We start from the raw sequence: 19,580 nt of genomic DNA, 5'->3' as shown, positions 1-19,580 counted from the left end.
TCCAGGTGATACAAGTTGTCATCTTGACTTTTTTTAATGACACCTAAACTGTTGCTTCTGAAAAGCCACCGTTTCGGTCAGTGCTTGACCCGCTGTGAAAGCTGCGAGGTTTCGCAAACACCGGCGTCGCGATAGGGTTATGGTGAGTTCCTTGGAAAAGCAGCACGGAGCCCATCAGGGATGCACACTGGGGAGCAGGGTCTGTGCAATATATTCCAATATCTCTCAGCAACAGCTAAACGTGTCACCTCGTCTGCTTAAGTGGCAGAGCTCATCTGGCCTAAAAGCCTAATCATCGGAGGGTTATGGAGTGCAAATTGCTACTCAATGAATTTGCTGCTTGGTTCACCCCAGTTCCCCCTCCCTCCTGTGTTGTGACAGTGAAATGACTCATCGTCACCTTAATAACATGTTTTAGAAAAATGTTTTAATATTTTGTGGAATGTTCATTGTTAAAAAGGAAAAACCAACAACCAACACTTAAAATCTGTCTTCTGGCACAACACATTCCGGTGCAATTTTAAAGAGCTGGCGCCTTGCTCCGTGTGCTTGTTAGGTCAAAAAACATCACGGAGTACAAGGTTTATGATACTGTCAATTATTCTAAGGAATTAAGGGAAACATAGGAGGCCTGATCTGAGCTTAGCAAAACTAGACTCTATGGCTTTGGACTACAATGACTTATCACAGTTCACTTCGGCAGTGAATGCCAGCCTGACCTACTTAAATAGGTCTCCGTAATTCACGTGGCCAAATATCTGCTCAGGAAAATTCAGTTTTAAGAGCATGATCCTTGTTGGATGTGTCAGCGTGATGGAGAAAATGAAAGCTGGATAACGGAGGTGGACTTCGGTAGGAAATGGTGTGCTGTGGAAGACAAGGCGAAAAATAAAAGGAAAAGGGAAGGGAATTCGTTGCTGCAGGTGAGGTTTGTGGCCGGTGCTGTCCTCTCAGCTGCACCCCAAGGTCGTGGATATAGCTGGGACATTTGGCTCTGAGCAAGTGACAGAGGGAGTGGATTCAGCACGTGCACCAGAAATACCCAGAAGAGCAGCAAAAATCATTAGGACGTGATTCTTCTCCCTTTAAAAACTAATTTGGACCCCATATTCCAGGCAGACCCAAAGAAAACCCCCAGAATTGAATTCCCTGGGGAACTGAAGCTGCCAGGTCACTGACTGGGGTTTTCACAGTGTTCCAGGCAAAATGAGGTCCCCATCAGAAATTCCCTTGATGCAATTTTAATTATAGACAACGTCACCATAGAGAAGATATTTCAGATGCTTGTGGAGGAAAAGCAGAAAAATAAAAGACAGGAAATACACCTCTGGGTTTTCTACTGGGAATAATTTCCGAAGCACAGCACTCCCTGTGCCCTGCCGGGCCTCCTGCCAGGGGAGTTATTTCAGATAAGAGCCGCCCGAGCAGGAGAAGGTGTTTTGTGTTGGAGGGCTGAGTTATGACCAAATAAGTCTTTCCACTGCTAATACCAGTGATCCTCGGTAATATCAGTGTCATTTTATCAATAAGGAGCATGCTCGGGCTCCTCCATCTCCACTTGCTTCTCAATTCCACTTGAAGGCGGAGAAGAATGATTTCCTGGTAATGGCCCATTTCCACTGACTTCTGCAAACTCTCACTGAGGCTCCTTGCCGGGAAGTTGATTTCTTTTTTTTTTTTTTGTAATAAGAATTGCTTTATTCTTGTAAATGCCAAGTGATGCATTTCTTCGCCGGGGATGTCAGGAGGTGTGGTAGCGCGTGCTGTACAGAAACACTCCCCAACTGCATCAATAACCTGTTTGTGTTGCTTAGTGAGTCCCAGACAACCGCGGAGTAGTTGCGGGTCTCTGCAGGTTACCTGGCAATCAATCACACATCTGTCCCCCGATGCATCCTAATTTACAGGGAGGGGGTGATGAGCTCCTTACTCTGCCATCGGGCGCTGGCAGTGCCTGTTCTCACGCGGGTTTATGGGCTCAGCTGAACAACGCTGTGCTCAGCAGCTGGGCTGTGCAGAAAGCGGTGCTTTTTGGTTTTGGGACTGAATCTCCCTGTTATCTGGCCAGGGTTTAAGGTAAGAAGAGCTTTTGGGCTGTAGCAGCATCTCCCTGTTCTCCCCATGCGGCTCTGCAACAGTCCTGCTTGATTTGCTCCATATGGTGTGGAGCAGCCCGGATCCTTCTAGAGCCCTGCAAGGGACAGGGGATTTTCTGGGTTGGAAAGAAAAACATCCACGGGAGAGGCAGAACGTGGTGCTGTTACCCGTGACTGGTGTTCCCACCTCCGCTCTCAGTTCTTCCCTTCCTTGCTGCCCTGGGGCACCTGAATAATAGAGATTTTTGTAGTTTCTCTGACTTTGTTGAAATCGGTAAAGGAGTTTATGGGCTGCTTTCCAGTGTGAAAGCAATCTCAATTTTACCCATTATATAAAGGAAAAATGATATCGGGCTGAAAACGATGAGAAAAAGACAGGCGATCAGCGGATCTTTTTCATGTGGCTGCAGGGAGGGAAAACACGATTGCGGTGTGTAAGATGCATCATTAACGTAAAGGGCTACAAGGATGATGAGGGGACTGGAACATCTCTCCTAAGAGGGGAGGCTGAGGGAGCTGGGCTTGTTCAGCCTGGAGAAGAGAAGGCTGAGAGGGGACCTTAGAAATGCTTACAAATATCTGAAGGGTGGGGGTCAGGAGGATGGGGCCAAGCTCTTTTCAGTGGTGCCCAGCGACAGGACAAGGGGCAATGGGCACAAACTGAAGCACAGGAAGTTCCGTCTGAACATGAGGAAGAACTTCTTCCCGAGGGTGACGGAGCACTGGCCCAGGCTGCCCAGGGAGGTTGTGGAGTCTCCTCTGGAGATATTCAAGACCTGCCTGGACAAGGTCCTCTACAACCTACTGTAGGTGACCCTGCTTGGGCAGGAGGGTTGGACTAGATGACCCACAGAGGTCCCTTCCAACCCCTACCATTCTGTGATTCTGTGATTCTGTAAAAGCAAGGAAAGTGACCCAAATGGCAAGCGAGCATCGATTGAGCTGGCATCATTTTCAGTAACGGAGCATCTCTGATCTCCGGCGGCCGGGATCTTGGCCACCGTGCCTGCTCCCTCGCCTGCCGAGAGGCTCTTGTGTTGCGGCGGATTGCGCTTGTCCTTTACCTTCTGATTGCACAGATGGTTCTTAGGAAACAGGTTGGCTTTTTTAACTCTCTCGAGCATTCAAGTGAGCCCAGGAGATGTGGGGATGGGCTGGTGAGTGGGTTTGTATGGTCTCGGCTGGTAGGTGTAGCGCTGCTTCCCTGTGCTCCGAGCAATTTGCTCGGAAGCAATCCCAGGCACGCTGCTTTTGTGGAAGAGCTAACGAGAAAGGCTGGAAATTACCCGTTCTGGGGAAACGCAGTCATGGCGAATTTTCTGAGCTCTTTCTCTGCTCCTGAGCAAAGACGGAGCCTGAATGGGGACCTGCTCCCGTGAGGGTCATTTCTGCTCACTCGATGCTCTCCGTGCGTCTACGGAGGGTGATCACCCCACGGGAGCAAGTTCCTCCAGGAACCTCCTGCCGGGGGGAGGTTTGACATCGCAGCCGCACAGCTTCGCAAAGACGTCGAGGCAAATTTTCCCTTTCATCTCCCTGTCTCGCTGGGAAAGCCAGGACATCTGCCTGCTGTATTTCACGAGTAGGAAATCAATCACTGAGGGATTCCCGCTGGGAGATTTGTGCTTTATGAAATTCGTGCTGGGGGGCAGAGAGGCAGGCTGGGGAGCTGGAAACGGCAGCTCCGTCTGCCTCCCCTCTGCTGCTTTAATTGTTTGTAATGACTTAATAAGCAGCACTAAACAGGGAAGCTGATCCTTCCCTGTAGCAAACACAGGCATGTGGAATTTTATTAACTTTTCTAGGGCCTCTGTTTGGAATGTCTTTGCTGTATTTTCTTTTTTATGGGCTTGATCCAAAGCCTTGGAAGATTAATAAGAAAGCTGCTGTTGACTTTGTGGTGTTAAGGCTCTGTGTGTCCAGCCAGCACCAAATCCACACAACTGTCTGGGAAGAAAATAATGTGGAGAAATGGCATAGTTTAAACAATGAAATGTGTTTTTTGCCTTGGCACCCTGGGCATGGAAATGCACGCCAGGGAGAGGAAGAGCAAACTGGGTACCAAGAGACATTATTTGCAGAAGAACGATTGGAAATAGCTTGCCATTTAGGCTGGAAATGAGGAGAAACTTTGTGCCCATTAGAAGGGTGCAGACACTGCCCGGCGACTGCAGGCAGACGGAGAAGCCAAATCCCAAACTGAAGACTTTTAAGGTGGAGATTTTTGGATGTGGGAGCTGTAGAGGCAGATCTGGAGTCCCATGGTCGATGCAGAGAGCATCCCTGCCCCATGGCTGGGGAGATGCTGCTGGTCTGGTCCCGCAGGGTTGATTTAAATAACAGCTGGTGGCTCAGCCGAGCTTGGAGAAATACCCCAGCATCTCTGACTTGCTTGGATCTGAAAGGTGTTTGGGTCAAACTGATGCATTTCTTCTCTGAGGGGGGTGGAATCTTGAGTTCTCACTGGTTTTGCTTGAGTACAGTGGTATTTTTCCAATCTGCGCCCCCAAAAAACCCAGCAGACCCCCTGGTCCTCCCATTCTGTCTTTCCCACAGCTCTGGTCCTCAGAGTTTTTTCCCTTACTCTAGAAGAACTGAAAACTAGATGTTTTTTACTGCATCTTGGTACTGTGCAGCTCAGGGAGAAAGAAACTTCCTCTTCCTCACCCTGTTTTTCTGCAATAAAGCGTTTTGCTCCCCCCTCCAAAGAAGCAGGAAGAAATGCTTCCTTTAAAGCTAATGAAGCCAAATTGAATTCACTTATCATTTGGAACAAAATAACAAAGTTATTTATGCTAAAAATAACTCCAAATTTTTGAAAAGATCTTCCGAGACAATATTTCTCTTGGTGACTGCTTACAGGTGGGTATGGGAAGCAGCTCTTTGCCTTGAACCACTCAAAGCAGTAATTTTTTCCAAGGAGTAGATGTAATTACATTTTCTGGATAAAAAAAGATGTAGAGGACCAAATGAGCTTCAAGCAGATTTTTTTTTTCTTTTTTTTTTTTAGAATGTTAGGGGTTGGAAGGGACCTCTGTGGTCACCCAGTCCAACCCCACTGCCCAAGCAGGGTCACCCAGAGCAGGCTGCACAGCACCGCGGCCAGGCGGGGCTGGAATATCTCCAGAGAAGGAGACTCCACAGCCTCCCTGGGCAGCCTGGGCCAGGGCTCCGGCACCCTCAGAGGGAAGAAGTTCTTCCTCGGGTTCAGCTGGAGCTTCCTCTGCTTCAGTTTGTGCCCGTTGCCCCTTGTCCTGTCGCTGGGCACCACTGGAAAGAGTCTGGCCCAGTCCTCCTGACCCCCATCCTGCAGATATTTATGGGCATTTCGAAGGTCCCCTCTCAGCCTTCTCTTCTGCAGGCTGAACAAGCCCAGCTCCCTCAGCCTCTCCTCGTAGGAGAGATGTTCCAGGCCCCTCATCATCCTCATAGATCTCCGCTGGACTCTCTCCACCAAATCTTCATTTACTGTCAACGGCTGAATTACAGCACATGGTTACTACCAGCTCTGTCAGACAAAACGTTGCCTTTGGGTTATTAGGGGTTTTGTCAGAAATCTTTGTTGCATGAATAGTTCCTGTACTCGTCTATCTATTTGCTTCAGCCGTTCCTGCTGTCCATCACACCTTTCATTGTAAGGCAGCTCATTTAATTATGTTGTCCTTTAATTCAATGTGCAGCATTTTCTACTTATAGCCTCAGTTTTCAGCTGGACGGACATTTTCTTATCTGTGAGTGTACTCAGTGACAGCTGGGCAGGCGAAGGGAAGGAGTCGGCAGGGGATGATTTATGGAACTTTCCACAATAGTCGGAAAACCAGCCTTTGATTTCCATCTCCTTAAAAATCTCTGTTGTCTTTGTTTCTTCTACTGCTCTTTACGCCTCTGTGCTTGTGGTCTTTGTTGCTGGTCTGAATTTACTGCTTGGAAATGCAATTATATGGCTCCCAATTATTTCTGCATGGAAGAATCTTGTACATAAAATGAAACAAATTTAACCTTCTGGTATTTTGAAGTCAGATTTAAAACTTACAATGTTTGGGATTGCCTAGTTTTAACTGGGCAAGTTTTCATTCATGCTTCATGGCCTTATTTTCATTTATTTAAACAAAAAAAAAAGCCATGCCCAGCAGATCCCTCCCTGACAGAAAATGATGGAGGACGAGGCATTGCCCATCACCCTTCCAAGGCTATAAACCTTTGCCCTCTAATTTGTTCTCGGTAAGGGACTTGCAGGGCTCAGTGATGCATGGATACTTCTCTCTTATGAGTGGGCATTTATCACTCAGGGATTACCCTGCAGCAATGATGTGGAAGAAAAGTATGATGTAAAGTAACTCATTTACTGTCCTATATACCATAGGACCAACAGTCAGGCTCTGTTGGTTGTATTTTCCCTTTTCCAAATATTTTTTCTAGCCCAACAGACGTGGATGGAGGGCAGAGGAAGGAGCAGGCATGTTAGAGAAGGGGATCCAGATGGGAATAATACTTATGGGAAGATTCCTTGCACCTTGGCTCTGCCACTGTGTGAGCTATTGGAGTGGATGGAAGTCAAATAAATAACTTTTCACTTCTTTTGATGCTTCTTTTTAAATTTTTAAGCCCCTATTTTATGTGTTATCCCCTGTTTGTTGGTGAGATGAGGGATCGAGGAGGTATCAGCACATCCTGAGCATCAAACAAACCTGCCTATATGCAAAGTGTCTGACTTGCTGGAAGGGAGCTCACGGTGCATGAAAGCCATCTAGAAAAGAAATAATTTGGTGGCAGAGGAAGGAGACAAGAAGGCTGGGGAAGAAATCCCTGCCTGGTTTAAGTGGCGTAGTGCCTACTCGACTGCCTGGGAGCCTGCTGAAGTGCCTTTACATCAGCTGGGCTGCTGCAAGGCCATCCCTGTCTGCGGGGCTGTGAATGTGCTCTTGCTGGATGTGATCGAGAGCGAACGGAGCTGGATCCCCGTTGTCCCCATCCCACTGAGGGCAGGTTGTCAATCACTCCTCTTCCTGGGGTGTCCCCATCATCCTTGGAGGCAGAACTGAATCGGAGGGAAACCGGAGGACGGAATTGTCCTTCCATGGAGAGAGAAGGAAGGATCTGCAATTAACTGAGCTGCTGCTTGCAGGAGGAGAGGGATGCTGGCAGGTCTGGGGCTGTTCCTGCCGCAGTCCCCCCTTGCTGCAGGAGCTGTGCCTTGGGGCAAGGCTTTCTTCTCCCCCAGAGCCCAGCACTTGGGTCAGGCTGTTAAGTGACACCATCAGCTCCACTTCATGATGGAAATATGGCAGTTTGACATCCAGGCAGCTTTGACATGGGGACCTGGGAGCGGTTACTGCCTGGCCAGCTTCAGAGCAAGGAGGTGATCAGATTTAGCTGAAATCTCTTCCACTGTGAACTGAGTAAAATTGTCTCCTATTTCCTCAGCTCTAAAAATCCATCAGAAGCTGACTGCCAAGCCCTGCTGTGGCTGCTGGGTAATGGGATAATCCCCTGCAACGGCACCACGGAATGGGAGACTGGGGTAGAAATATTAAGAAATGACATTTCCAACCGTTTGCGAGCTCTGACATTCTGATGTTGGCTTGATGCTGTCAAAGGGGTTGATTTTAATGATTGTAGAGGCCTTCACTTCAAGGGCAGCGAAATACACCTAAGGCAGCAATTAGATCTCTGAGCTCTGCAGGCACCTCCTTCTCCCTTCACGCTCCCCAGCACTGAAATCCTGTGAAGACCAAGCAAATCTGGGGCTCTGGGAAGACTCTGCAGTGCCAGCTTTTGGAGACATTTGAGGTAGGGCATGGCAGCAGCAGCAGAAGATGGTGTAACCCTTCATCCCTGTGCTCTCCTGCATGCTGGTGCAGCCTGAAGGAGGCAGGGATTCGGTAAAGCCCCTTCTGTAACTCCTGGGGCAGGGGGAGGGGAACAAGTGGCAAAGCCCTTCATTTCTTGGAGCTTCAGGCATGTGCTGAGTGGAAGTGCTGCACCCCAGGGCCCAGGCTCTGCTGCTCTTCATGCTGGCTGGTGCTTCCAAGCTGTCTTCTGGGACTTCATTTGCAAACCGTCTCTCATAGAATCATAGAATCATGAAGGTTTAAAAAGACCTCTAACATCATCAAGTTCAACCATCCACCCAACACCACCATGCCTGCTAAACCACGTCCCGAAATGCCGTATCCACATGTTTTTTGAACCCCTCCAGGGATGGGGACTCCACCACTGCCCTGGGCAGCCAGTGCTACCAGCCTGCACATTGCTTCAAAAATTCAGTACCGTGTCGGCAGCTGAATGGGCCCCAGAACTGGGGAGAATGATTGGAGATATGATTTGTAGTGCAGACTCAAAAGAGGGGAAATGCCACGTTCCTCCTGTGCCCAGAGCTGTTAATCTTGTTCTGAATGTTGAAAACCTCTCCAGCTCCTCTCGTTATACCTTAATTTGATTATTGCTTTGACTTCACACCCACCCCTTTCATGCAGGCTTTTCCTCCCTCCTTGGCTGGAAATGTCAGCCCTAAGAAGAGAAATTTTGCTGAGCCTTGGACTTGCACACATCGCCCATCCCTGCTCCTAATGTTGCTTTTAATTATCCTGGAATCTGAGCATGGGGGGAGTTGGTGGTGACTTTAGAGAGGGGAAGAATAAGGCACACAGGCAGAAGTGTAAATGCAGCGTCTGGGTTACTGTGGTCCTCACCACCATGGGGATTCAGACTAAAGGGAATTAATGCTTTTCTCTGAATTGATGACTCCTTCTGGGTCATCTCCTTCTGAAATTCCTACGTAAATGGCAGTGGGATGTGAACATGTGATTGCAGGTGGTGAACTGAGCCTGAAGAACAGCACAGTTCATCCCTGCCCTGCGTCCGCAGGCGACCGGGAGCAGATGTTCCCTTCCCGGCATGAGGATGAAATCCTGCCGGCACAGAGGAGCATGTCCTGACCCAGGTGTTTTTAAAGACTTATCACCTTCCTGGCCTTGCCCATGTGCCTTTAATGCATCCTTCTTTTTGGAAAGTAGTTGAAATGTCTAAACATTAAACAAGTAAAAATACCTGGGCTGTTTTCAGCTCATCCCGTGAATTATTCCAGAGAAAGTTTGGCTCTTTTTCTGCAGATGAAGAGTTACTCGACATTTTTGGCATGACTTTTTCTTCTTAGTGAAAATATTTCCTGTCTTGGACTCCTGTCATCCCTCTTCTGGATGCAGGCAATATGCTGGGACCCTGTGCTGGGGTCCCACGGGGGTCCCTGCTGTTGCCCCTTGCTTCTGCAGCCAAAATGCCCCGCAGACAGCAGTGTTTGTGCTGCTGAGCAGCCTTCTCCTCCACGTTGAGAACAGGGCAAAATCCAGTTGTTAAATGGCTGTATTTTGTCTTGTATGCTGTAAAAATATATAAAAATCCCACATTTTGCAGTCAGCTCTTTGTTCTGCTGGTATCAAATGGCAAACCCCTAGAGTTGTGCCATTTTTGGAGAGTGACCGGAGCTCGCTGAGGCACTTCAGCTCCCGCTAATTACCTGTCATTACAACCCAGTCACTCGCTGATTTTGAAAAGCTGTGGGTGGCTGTGCTGGGCAATGAGGCCGTCCCCTGCGGCAGAAGGGCTGGGGACCAGCGATCAAGGGCGATCTGCCACAGTGCTCCTGTCCCCAAGATCTGGTCCCCGAGGAGCTGCCCTGGGTGGTTGCAAGGGATTGCTTAAAGGAAATAAATTTATTTCAAAGTCATCAGGAACTGGGATGGGTGTAAGTTGCTGTGTCAGGGAGCTCTGAGCTAGCTCTGCTTGAACTAAAGCATGTCATGCAAAGAAGCTCTGCTCAGATGTTAGTTCAGATCTGAAGTGCTGTAACTGGGCTCATCTCCTTGCCATGGATCTGAGTTTGGGCACAGCATCCCGTGGACACACTGCCTTGGGTTTTGGCTCCTGCACCAAGCTTGGAGCTGTGGTGCCGCAGGGGCCTCCTTAAGGAGCTACATCTCTGCCCGGGCAAACAATTAATGACGGAAAAACTATTGTGGATCTGGTCTGTTTCTATACATTCACAAATTACTCGCATGCCAACCGGTTTCTACTTTGCTGCCCAAAAGTAATATTCCTTGGGAGAAACACATGTTGTCCTGGGAGCAGTCCCAGAGCAACTGCCGGGGTTCCAGGCAGGAGCAGAGGTGGTAGCAGAGCAAGGACAGCCACTGCTGCTGAGCAGGGACCCACGTCAGGGCTGAGCTCCTGAAGGAGGAGCGATGGGTTGTAGTGAACTGTTAGGTAGAAGTGCCCTTGGAGAGTAATTCAGTGTAAAGCAGTAGTCCAACCCTGATGTTCATTCTAGCTGATCTGTCACATCTGTCTCTGTGAGATTTGGGGGTCATAATTGCACTATTAGTTGAGTTGAGTTGAGTTGGTTCCTCGGGTCTTGGCAGAGTCCTCTGGATCATAAACCAAGAAAAGACAGTTGGGTCAGCTGGTGATGTAAAACATTTTTTTAAATGTACACCTTCATCTCTCTAAAACGTAATTATTATTCACTTATTTTCGAATAAGGTGTTTGTTTGCTAGTTTAATGGTTTGCTGAAAAGTTGTTAGAACCATATAAAAGCATGCAAGGTGCAGGTCCTGCACCTCATTGCTGCTGTTTCCCCCGGGAGACCCCCAGTTCCTCCAGCTCCGTGCTGCAGCGTGGCTGCATTCCCTGCGGAAACCTCATCCCAGCAGCATCGTGCTCGGGCCAGGTCCCACCTTGTCCCTTGGGTGCTCCTGGCTGTGTCTCACCCGTGCACCAGAGCTTTTGCTGGAGCTGCAGCCACGCGAGGTCCCCACGGGGCTGCGTGGGACCCGCCGTGAATCGTTTGTTCACTGCTTTTGACAAAAAGTTGTGACATGCACCTTGGTGTCAACAAGGCGACACTTTAATGCTGCTGCTGTCGGCTTGTCAGGCAGTGCCCACACACCGTGTCTGAAGACGACTCCGGAGGAGAAGGTGAAGGAAAGCCGGGATGGAATGCCACGTGCCGCTTCATGCTGTCAGTAATGCTTGGGAGGGAGAATCCTGAAGGGACTCAGGAGGACTGGGCAGAAGGGACAGCTCTGAGAAGTGCATGGCACATGGGTGACGTGCTAATAATTATCTTTACACAGAGGTGAAAAGGTATCAGTTTGCGTGGCCTAAATGTCTGGATCTGAAAATTCACACCGAGCGTTGCAGGAGCTGTGATGAGCTCATATTGCCCTGAAATATTATCTCTGCATTTTTAACAGGAATAATATTAAAGTCCTGAACCTACTAATAGAAGTCAGTCATAATCCAGAAGCAAACTCTTGCAATTAGCATTTGTGGCAGATGAGACCTAAACCTCTCATTAGGTTTATTGTTGTTCTTAGAGAATGAATTCAGCATTAAACACCTCTCTCCTTGGCATTAAAGTGCTCTCTCCTTGGTTTCAGCTATGACCCAGACTATCATTGCCAAGTAATTCGTTTCTCCGTGTCGTTGCTGGTGGTGTGTTCTCCCCCTGTAGCTGTCTGCAGGTAGGTGCTAATTAAAGATGTGCCTGGGGGTTCATCTGTTTTGGTGCCTGAGCAGGGACCGCAGAACAAGGATTACAAGCACTGACATTTGCTGTGGTATAAAGTCCTAGGAGCAAATTCATCCCAATTAACTTCACACTTCTAGCTTGGAGGATCAAGTCGTGTTATGCTTGTACTGGAGCCTGGTGACAGGGGTGGCCTCTGCGGGGAGACTCGGGCTGTGTCAGACCTGGCAGTGCTTTTTCCTTCCGCTCCGTACCGACAGCGGTGAGTTAGATCAGCGGGAAACGGAGCTGGAGGGTGGCAAATAGTATCAAAAACTAAAAGGACAAGTGGTAGCTTCAGACCCAGGTTTTTCTCTCTGAGCTGAGTAATATTGCCTTATTTTTCTTCTTGCTTTGGTTTGCCATGCTGACCTAGGTTTTGCCTTTGGAAAAGGAGCTCGGTGTAGAGGCTGTTGTCTCCTTCCTTTGTGCAGCTCTGAGCATACAGAGCCTGGGCAGGCTGGTGGGGGAGAGAAAAACCTGCCAGTATGTTGGTGATCCTGAGCCCAGCTATACCTGATGATGCAGCTAAACCCCTTCAAATGTCATTTCCGCTAAGCCAGGCCTGGTTTGCCTTTTCTACAGTTTGGCATTGTAAACCTCACCAGTCATTTCCTTACAAAGAAAAAAAGAAAAAAAAGACGACATTAGGTGCTGGTATTAATTGTGTGGGTATCACAGCCTGCAAATGGCTGCTTCCTGCAGGATCATCTTGAAAAGCCGTACATACCAGCTGCTCAAAAATAGACACGACAGGAGAAATACAAAAAGTGATACATGGCGAGTTTGGGGGTGAGTGGCTCCGCATTAAGGTGAAGGATGGGCTTAGGGTGGGCTGGATCCAGCACTCCTCAGCCCCTAGACTGCTGTTTGCTCCTGATGGAAGACTCTTGCACGACCCCAGGCCCTCTCAGTGCCATATAAATCATTCCCGGAGCTCTCGGTTGAGCTGCTGGTATTTCCAGAGTGGGATTCAGGCACAATCCTGCTGGCTGATGAGCATCCATGGAAGGTCCCGAGCTTCTTCACCTCAGAACCATGAGACAGCTCAGGCTCTCCCTGAATCAGGTCTTCACGAGAGGTTTCTAGTCTGTCTGCAAGGCTTTTTCTTCCTTCAACAAGCATAATTTTATTTATTTACAGTGATGCATTTGGGTTTCTTTCTTTATTCATATGTGCCTGTGAGTAATCAGTCATGCATACGGGTTATCCTCTGCATATTAAAACATATTCCTGGCTTGTTTAAATTCACTGTCACTCAGATTAACACGGTCCTCTTCTAACCGGGCAAGAAATCTGCAGGAATTTTGGCTCAGCGAGGAGCACAGAGCACATTTTCTCAACCAGATGCCCAGCTGCTGTGGTTTCACCGGCAAAACAACGATTCCAATTCATTTTCCTGGGAGGAATGCAAAGACTTGTCCACAGATCACAGATTCAGCTGGCCTCTGATTTCGTGTACCTCATTTCACACATCCAATTTCAAGGGCCATTAAAACAGGCTCGTGTTTGCTTTGCTACACAGAAGTGCCGTAGTTATGCACAGGAGAGCATAACTTCCATGAGAGCTCTCCTGGTCACGTCCCACGTACAGATACCCTGTGTGGTCACACGGTAGCCGGACCTTTCTGGGGATGAAGAGGACCTCAACTGACTGCGGCTGCAAATCACAGCGGCTGCATCACTGCCACAGAGTGATGGTGGGTTTTGGTAAGTGAGAACCGAGGCTGCTGAAGTCCCGGATTTTATTTCCCTGTTCAGTAAGCACGCAGTCCCCACCTCAACCCAACCCCCAAACTCTGGCTCTTTGGTTTTGGAAAAGCTTATTTCAAAGCAAACTTTTCTTTGTGAGCTTGCTCTTTGGCTGAGTGCATGAGGACAAGGTCAATTGTCATGAATTGTCATAGTCTCTCCTGGTGCTCACCCCTGGTTTTCAGGGACCTCTGCCACCCTGCTGAGATTACATCTCGTCTTCGTGAGGGTAAAGCTCAGGGCAGGCTCTTGGCCGTGCACCCAGACCTGAGGATGACTGCGTTACCTTTCCTGCTTTGGAAAATCTGGTAGAGTGGCCATGACACCTCCACCCCTTCTGCCATCTCGGAGATAAATCCCGGTCCCAAAAGCTGCAAACGTCAGAAGGAATTTATGCACAGCCACGGACGAGGCCGTGTGTTTCCCTTCTGACGTTTCCGAGTGCCCCAGACCACGCAGCATCCAGCCACCGCAAACAGCTACACAGTGACAGCCGGTCACTCGCGGCGTGGCTCTGCGTGCCCCGACACCGCTCCCCATCTGCTCCCATCACTGCTTTCATGGCCCAACATCAATACAGCAAAAGTCCTTTAAAAATAAATTGTCGGGAGCGAAAGGAGTGCTCCGACCTGGATATTGATGGACTGCTGCCAGAAGGTGCTAGGCTTGCCTCCCTGGGCTGCTTCGAAGGCTGCTTCTGGACTGGGGGGCTGTGACTTTACCTCTAGTCAGAATTAATAGGTTTCTCTTCCATACACTTATCGTGACAAATCCCAGCTCTTTCAGACCAGTAGTTGTTTTCCTCCCAACCTCACTGGTATCCACATGAGGTACAACAAAGATCCTGGTTATTGCATCAAGAGCCCCATTGCGTTTTCTCATTGTCAGCAATGAAACCAGCTATTAAATCATTATTTGCTGCTCATGATTTATTTTCTGCTTTATACCCACCCTGTATCTAGCTTCCAGTTACCTCCTGTCTCTGCAGATACACGAACGGTGTGCCATGGCTAACTAAAGACGAAGGGAGAAACCTGGTATTGCGATGTTCCGTGCAAACAGGAGTGGGGTGGTGATGGAGTGGGAGTCTACGGTGCAGAACAAAAAATACTTCAGCAGAGATTTGCGGATTGGTTTTGACTCCAGGTGTGCCCCTGGGAGATTTTTGGGGTTGAAATCCGAAAGGTGAGGCAATTTTTCCTCTGCCCTCTGCTACGCTGTACGGGAGGTGGGAATGCAGTCGCTGCATCCTGGGAAGCAGCAACCTGCCACCAGCTCGGTACCTTTGGGTGAGAACCACAACACGATTATCACGACTCCGTGAGCAAACGCAGCTACTGCGTTTGGGGCTGGGTTGCAGCTGTAACAGCCCAGAAAGTGGCAGAGCACTTTTATATTATTTTTAGAGGTTTGAAAACATTGTTCCAAAAAACAATCTCCCTCTCCTGTCTTCTGTCATAAATTGTGGAACAGAGTAAAGGGAAAATAGCAGCGGTTTGATTAAATTGGCTTTTTTCAGTCTTAAAATAGTGTCAGCTTGATGCCTGGTATTTTAGAAATTGGATTTGTAGCGTCTATTTCATCCCACCAGAGAGGTGGGATTTAAGGCTTCCAACAACAGAAAGACTGGATACGCAAGAGCAGAGTTTTTCATCGCTGCCGCCCTGCTATCTCGTCGTGCTATTTTAAGCAGCCTCAGCCAGATTTATAAATACACGGCTACAAACAACAACAACAGAAGGAAAATGTTCCACCAAATGGGGAAAACATAAGAAAAGGGGGTGGCAGCCCTTTCTGAAGAGCTCGTGTTTATTTTGCAGAGTTGGATACAAACAAAAGAGGGTTTGGTATATCCCTTTCCTTGAAAAATGTAGGTATTTAATGGAAATGTATCTCTGAGGCCGCGGATAAGTTCAATATGGTTTTAGGTCTCGCAGGAACAAGGCAAACATTCTGTTTTTTCTGAGATGTTGCCTTTTCAAGTGGAGATGACAAAGATCCCATGGAGTTTGGCAGTGTAGACCTGAGCAGCACCCTGCCACGCGCTCCCCTGGGTGCCGAGGGACCTCATCACTTGCGTTTCATGGGGGCTTTTCCCAAGGCAGCGAAGGAACAGCTGCCTGTATGTGACAGGCAAAGAGGGTTGGCGCAGCCGTAGCTGAATTCAGCGGAGCTTTTTCCTTCTGCGATCATTTGTAACGGGTGGCGCTCCGGGGCTCTTGAACTCAGCATCTGGGGAAGTTAATCAGTGTAATTAGTGATAAATGAACCTGTTCCCTTCCCCTCAGCACGGGTGTGATGAGCATTAGGTAACCCTGGGAGCACTTGCCAAGAGGGGGGCTTCTGCTTTGGCAGGGAGGAGGAAGAAAATATTGCTTGTAGTAAGTAGGGCAACTTGGCTTTCCTGGGAAGAGGAAAAGAAGCAATTAAAGATGTGAGCGCTGCAGGGGATCATTTGCATCATTAGCCTCAGCGTTTGCAAATGAGGCAGCTATCTTGGGCTCCCCAACACACAGCACGTCCCGGACCTGCCATAACACCGGGCAGCAGCTGCCATCCCAGCTCATTGCGAGCTGAGCCGGTGGAGAGCACAGGTCTAAAACTGTCCGTGCAGGAGCGAGGGAGACAGCTCTTGTGTTTTCTGAGATCCTTTTTCTTTCTCTTTGCTTCTTTCTCCATCTCTCTGAGATGTTGCACTACCCAGACATGACCCTGCTCTTCCACGTAGTTGTATCTTGGCTGCTATGGAGCAATATTTGCAACAAGCCATGCTTCTCCTAAGCTTTACTCTCAAATTTATGGATTTCTATTTCATAATACCAGAAACTGTGGGTTAAAAAAACTCTACCAGGCAGGGGATGGATCAGATATTGAGGAAGCAGTGCGGAGGCATTTTTTCCTTTCTTCAGTCTGCCTCTTCCTTTTGTGCCCCTTTCACACGTTCACACAAACTCACTTCACTTCTCCTGTTCTTTGGAGCACATGCTTAGCTCTTCCCTGATCTCCCTGGGCTTGGTTTGGCTCTGGGTGTCATGCTCACTGTTAGTTGATTTTTTTACCCCAGCTACCTATGTGTTTCTTTAAATTTTTTACCTTCATTTTCCTACTTATTGGAGTGATGGATTTTTCTTACCTTTTATTACTTACTGTTTTTTTTTTCTGTATTCCCTTTATTCTCTGAATTTGACTTTTCACTTGCCTTATGGCTATTAGGTGCCAGTTTTGCGAGTATTAATTCTCTTACTACTGCTAGTCTTAACTTTCGCAAGGAGGTGAGTAGCTCTCTTGGGGTAAACTCGTCTCACTTAAATGCCTTCCTTGATGCTGCCTATGTCCTTGTGCAACTTTAGTGAGACAGATCTCCATGCGGAGATTATAGATGTGTGAAGTGATGACTTTTCTAGAGAGGACCAGAATGCTATTATCCAGCTTCTCAGGGAAAAAATCACCACCTCATTTTGGGGAGCAACTGGTTCAGATCAGCACAGAGGTGCCCACTGCAGGTATCCGGGCTTGGACGGGCAGCAGCAGCTCCTTGGGTCTGTGTCTTTGTGGCACCGTAAGCTTCTGTGCTGGGATGCCGGGGCAGTGGGAGCACACACCCTTGTGAGAAGCACATAAGGAAATGGGGTGTGCAAAAGGGTCTGAAAATCTGACCTGCTTTGCTTAGATTGCTAAGGCTTGCATAAGAAAAAATGTTTTCACAGATATTCTGGACAATTTGAGGCTCCTTCTCATATTCTTTGCCTGCCAAATCTTCCCCCTTTGTAAGAAAGCTGGAAATCCAGAGCTCATGTGGTAAAAAAAATCCCTTTTTATTATTTTTTTCTTTCTTTTCCTGATGTTTTCATCACAGCAGAAGTCAGGTTAAGAAGATATGTGTAACCTGCCTGCCTCTGTCTTAATGACAGTAATGGTGACATGGGGAGGCTGGTCAGAGCAGCGTCACTGCTCTGTCCTTAATTTTCCTAGCGCAGATGATGGTGATTTAATAAATGAGGCACAGCCAAGACCTTTCCCTCCTCTTATGCTCATCAAGCAATCACTGCCCGGTCATGCTTCGGCTTCAAATACCTCATTTGCATCTGGCTGACCTTGGCTCTCCTGCTCGGAGGGGAAGGTGAAGAGGTGGGAGCGTAAAGGCTGGGGGCTGGCTTTGATGGGTGGATTGTGAAATAGTGGCTGGTGCAGGCTCGTGCACAGGAGGTTCTGTGGAAACATCGTGTGCTGTACTGTACAAGATGATAGTAAAGGGATTAAACAGGAGATTAAAAGGGGGAGGGCACCTGGTTATCTCATATTAAAGAAAATGTAGAGAGACAAAAAAAAAAGTAAAAAAATATGCTGGAGACCATCATTAACTGCATGGCAGGTCCATGGCTGTTTTAATAATTGACTGTGTAGTGAATACTAGAAGTGATATAAAAAGTCCTAAGTGAGTGAGGTCCTTTAGTGAAGGGTTGGGTGAAACAAAGGAGTACTGATTCTGGCAGAACTTTTATTCCAATTTAAGAAAGATCCTTTTTCTGAGATAATGGCCACTTTGAATACTCTGAAATATCTTCCCCATTAGCTCTGGTAGGAACTGGGTAAAGCTCTCATTCAGGTAAGCTTTAATCTGACGTGTGTCTGCATAGTAATATGTCAAGTAGGAGCCATCATGCTGTTGTAGGGGTGAGGACAGTGCTTAGGGCTGAAATAACTACCTCTTGTGCAAGGTGGAAGAGTAAATTAGGAGTGGACGACCCATGAGTTTTAGCACAGCAATTATAATTTATGCCAGTTTAGGGGGAACATTTAACTAAATTAAGCTAAGGGTCTGTCTTAATTGCTAGGTAAGATTTAAAACAGGCGTCTACTAAAGAGGACTTAGTAGTCCTGGGCTCCAAACAGACCCTTAGATCCAAGTTTTCTGTGGTTTGAGAAAGCTCAGGGCTTCATCAGAATTTTCTGCCCTTGGTCTTGACTCTTGGGCTGTAAAAGCTCCTGTAAAATGAACAGCGAAGCTGTGACTCCCGCAGATTTCTACAAACTCCAGCAGAGAAAGGTCCACCTGGATTTTGGGGACAGGATCTCGGAGCAGAACAGTTTCAAGTGTTATTAAACTGCATTAAAACCTCTTTTTATGGGGGAGTTAATTTCAAACACCAGTTTATCATCAACCTGACACATTCTTTGAGAAGGAACAAACTTTACAAGACATTTAAAATAATTTCACTGATAGGCTCATAGCTGTGAGAACATTAATAAACTGAAATGGCTGTTCACTGTGCAATAGCCAGCAAGCAATTATGTTTTGTCTGTAGGCAGCCTAATGAAACCAGCTGTTAACAACCTAATGAGAATTTAAACCAGCCCACTGCTCCACTAAGACATCCCTTTTCTGTCCCTGATTATTCTGCATCCAGAGTTTTCCAGAGGAGTTTGGTGCTGCTTGATGTTCAGGTGAGAACTGCCTGCTTTTGTAGCAGTGCTGCAGATTTTCTGAGGTGGTGTTTCACACGTGTGTGCCCAAATGATGCCACATTGCGATCACATTGCAAAGTCCAATGTTTCTGCAGGAGCTGGTAAGGAGGGAGATGTCTGTTAGCACATCATGGGAAAATCATGGTGGGTTTTTCTTTAAAGTGTTTCCCATGGGGCCAGACAGCACCTTCATATCCCAAATAAGGCAGCAGAGAGCTAAGGGATGTGTCAAGGAACAGGAGGGGGGTGCAGAGCCTAAATGATAACCCACGGAAGCCCACCGTGCCTTGGCTGCTCCCAAAAATGATGTCTTTGGAAAGCGTCCACCTCTTATTTTTGCACTGCCGGAGTGCTCGGAGCCCCTTTTCTTTTGTACGAGGCAGCCCAAAGGGTCACGCTGCTAACAAGCAAACTTGTACAGTCCTGCTCCAGCTCGTCAGTGAGGAGAGGACAAAGTCATCAGCCATCTGCGCAGGGGTAATGAAGCAGCGCAGCCCGGCAGGCAGCCAGGGAGCGGGCAGTGGGCTGCCGGACGCTCTGCGCAGGGCGACTGATGCTGGTTTTCTTGTCCAAGGCACAATGCAGCACTGGCAAAGGGGCTCAGGATGTGGAAAGGCCAGTTGTCTCCTCAAGAGCAGGTATTGTCCCATCCCACCAAGCCACTCTGAGCTCTACTGTGGGTATGAAAACTCCCAGATGA

General features: G+C 48.0%; 1 protein-coding gene across 2 annotated transcripts in view; it reads left to right on the top strand.

Annotated features, from left to right (window-relative positions):
• Positions 1–19,580, top strand: part of LOC142363482 (uncharacterized) — a 43,268-nt gene that overhangs the window by 6,987 nt on the left and 16,701 nt on the right. For both annotated transcript variants that reach the window (XM_075438265.1, XM_075438267.1), the window contains 3 exons: positions 11,535–11,618; positions 12,925–13,372; positions 14,403–14,599. The gene's annotated coding sequence lies outside the window, so the exon portion shown is untranslated. The remainder of the gene's footprint in view (positions 1–11,534; positions 11,619–12,924; positions 13,373–14,402; positions 14,600–19,580) is intronic.

The sequence above is a fragment of the Opisthocomus hoazin genome, chromosome 18 (genome assembly GCF_030867145.1).
Source record: "Opisthocomus hoazin isolate bOpiHoa1 chromosome 18, bOpiHoa1.hap1, whole genome shotgun sequence".
NCBI classification, from domain to species: Eukaryota; Metazoa; Chordata; class Aves; order Opisthocomiformes; family Opisthocomidae; genus Opisthocomus; species Opisthocomus hoazin.
Note: the sequence above shows the minus strand (reverse complement) of the source record. Positions and strands in the feature narration are given on the sequence as shown.